We start from the raw sequence: 3,156 nt of genomic DNA, 5'->3' as shown, positions 1-3,156 counted from the left end.
GGGGGAGCGGAGAGAAAGGGAGAGAGAGAAAGAGAAAGAGAGAAAGAGAGAGAGAGAGGGAGGGTGAGAGGAGAGAGACGGGAGAGGGGAGAGAGAGAGAGAGGGGGGGTGAGAGGAGAGAGACGGGAGAGGGGAGAGAGAGAGGGGGGTGAGCGTAGAGAGAGAGAGGGGGAGAGGAGAGAGAGAGAGAGAGAGAGAGAGAGAGAGAGAGGGCGGGGGCGGAGAGAGAGAGAGAGAAGGCGGGAACGGAGAGGGAGAGAGAGAGAGAAAGAGAGAGAGAAAGGGGGAACGGAGAGAGAGAGAGAGAGAGAGAAAGAGAGAGAGAAGGCGGGAGTGGAGAGAGAGAGAATGAAAGAGAGAGAGAGAGAGAGAGAGAGAGAGAGAGAACAAGGGGAGAGAGAGAGAGAGAGAGAGAGGGAGGGAGAGAGAGAATGCGGGAGTGGAGAGAGAGAAAGAAAGAAAGAAAGAGAGAGAGAGAGAGAACGAGGGGAGAGAGAGAGAGAGAGAAGGCGGGAGTGGAGAGAGAGAGAGAAAGAAAGAGAGAGAGAGAGAGATAAAGAGAGAGAGAGGGGGAGAGAGAGGGGGCGGAGAGAGAGAGAGAGAGAGAGAGAGAGAGAGAGAGAGAGACAGACAGACAGACAGAAAGACAGACAGACAGAGAGACAGACACACCGACAGAGAAAGAGAGGGGGGGGAGGAGACAGACAGACAGAGAATTCTGGGTGATGACGAAAGCGAAAGTTCTTGGGATTTGTTCCCCGTTGGAGAGAGCCTTGCCTCGAAATGACGCATCCACTTCCATCACACAGCCGCAAGTTCGCGCAAGACTCATCGAAGGAACGGGGAAAACCGAAAGAATTACAAACACGACCACAAAAAATGGGGAACCTAGAACAAACAACTGATCTAATCGGGATGGATTTTCTAAGTTTGGAGAACGAGTTTTTTCTCCGCGTCAATAATTGCAACGTCCTTATCAAATTTCCAGGCGTCTCGTCGGGCTTATTCAAATCCCTAGGGGGAATTCCCGGAGTCTGGCAGTCAGCAAAGAGTCTACATAACAAGAGGGGCCACTTCTCTTTTTGAGCCAATTAAAAAAGTGTCCTCAAAATTCGGTGGCGCCCTCTTCGCAAAAGCGCACCTTTAGCGAACAGAGTTATCCTACTTGAGTTTAAAAAATCAAAGTGAAACTAGCATGTTTTTGAATGAATTTCGGAAGAACGCTTTTTTTTAATGGTTACGCTGACAAAAAACCTCTTTCGGAGGAAAGGGTGATTGTTTTTTTCGTTTAATTTGACTTTAGAATGAAAGGTGAGAGGTCATTAAAATTGTAAAAAACTAAAATTCCGTACTGAACGAACCCGAACTGCTGATGAACTGCAGTCGATCTGCGCACGCAAGGAGGTGCTATTCCTATTCTTCTTCTGGAAAAACGAAAGAGAGCTTCAAAACAGACTGCAGCGCCATCTGAAGCAAAGAGCATACTTCCTGCGGACACTTTTTTGGCTGAGTGGCCCATCTTATTATTTACTATCTTTGCAGTCAGTGGGCGAAGAATTGATTCCCGAACCGAGTCCCACAATTAATGCTACGGAAGAAAAGTTCGGACTCCTTTTTACGTAAACCGACTGTTTCCAGACACTTTAATCATTACAATCTTCTTTTTTTTATATAAATTTATTTTTGAAAAATGAAAGTTGATGCTTCGCAGTGTTCCGAAATCAAGGTTATCTCAATCCTGAAGATGTTCGGAGCCAACAGGTAACCACCGGAAGAAATTAAATCACATCATTAAAAAGTAAGTAATTGGGTTCGGAGTCGATGCCTACGGTTCCTTGCTTTCAACAATCGGGAACCTAGCCGCCCTGCACTAGCAGTCACCCTCGTTTCTATAATTAGAATGTTCTCTTTAGCTTCCTCAAAGATCTTTTACTTTTGTTCCGTTTCTCTTGTCAAGTTTTTGGTTTTTTTTGTTCCTTCTCCATCTGAGACTTTCTACTTTCTCATCTAGGATGTTAACTCTTTAATTTCCCTTATATAAACTAACAATTTTATGCCCCCATCGACACAAGTTAGATCATTTAGGAGGCGGGCTTTGGCCACGCCGGACAGGGCCAACATACTGTCCCTGTTGTTTTATGCACCCCGCATAATTTAGCAAAATTCAATAAATTTTTGTATAATTTCTGATTATTTTCCTTTATCATTCTTTGTTAAAATTAACAGAATTGCATAATTTCACATTTTTTGTTAAAATTAACAGAATCGCATAATTTCACATTTTTTTGTTAAAATTAACAGAATCGCATAATTTCACATTTTTTGTTAAAATTAACAGAATCGCATAATTTCACATTTTTTGTTAAAATTAACAGAATCGCATAATTTCACATTTTTTGTTAAAATTAACAGAATCGCATTTCACATTTTTTGTTAAAATTAACAGAATCGCATTTCACATTTTTTGTTAAAATTAACAGAATCGCATAATTTCACATTTTTTGTTAAAATTAACAGAATCGCATAATTTCTCATTTTTTGTTAAAATTAACAGAATCGCATAATTTCACATTTTTTGTTAAAATTAACAAAATCGCATAATTTCACATTTTTTGTTAAAATTAACAGAATGGCATAATTTCACATTTTTTGTTAAAATTAACAGAATGGCATAATTTCACATTTTTTGTTAAAATTAACAGAATTGCATAATTTCACATTTTTTGTTAAAATTAACAGAATCGCATAATTTCACATTTTGGTGCTCATTTTGCATAATTTCAGAATTGTTCTTGCATAAAACGACGGGGACATAACATAGAGTGAGACTGAGGAGAGGAATGCAACATCCCATTCCAGCAGAAAGTCCGTGATACTTGATAAAAAATTCCCCCTAGACGGGAATCGAACTCGGTCCTTCTGTGCGCGACGACTAAGGACCCCTTTCGACGAGCAGTTCATTCGTCGACAAACTCACAGTTTAACCGACAGACGCTAGATCTGGGTCATCGTTGAACTGAAAGTTTGTCGATGAGAGAAGATCCATTTAGACATACAGTTCTTTAATAATAATAATAAATAACATTTGTATAGCGCATACCCCCGCTCAACAGCAGGCTCTATGCGCTTTACACTATATTATTACCCCAGCAGACC

Source organism: Aplysia californica, unplaced genomic scaffold, assembly GCF_000002075.1.
Source record: "Aplysia californica isolate F4 #8 unplaced genomic scaffold, AplCal3.0 scaffold00687, whole genome shotgun sequence".
NCBI classification, from domain to species: domain Eukaryota; kingdom Metazoa; phylum Mollusca; class Gastropoda; order Aplysiida; family Aplysiidae; genus Aplysia; species Aplysia californica.
Note: the sequence above shows the minus strand (reverse complement) of the source record.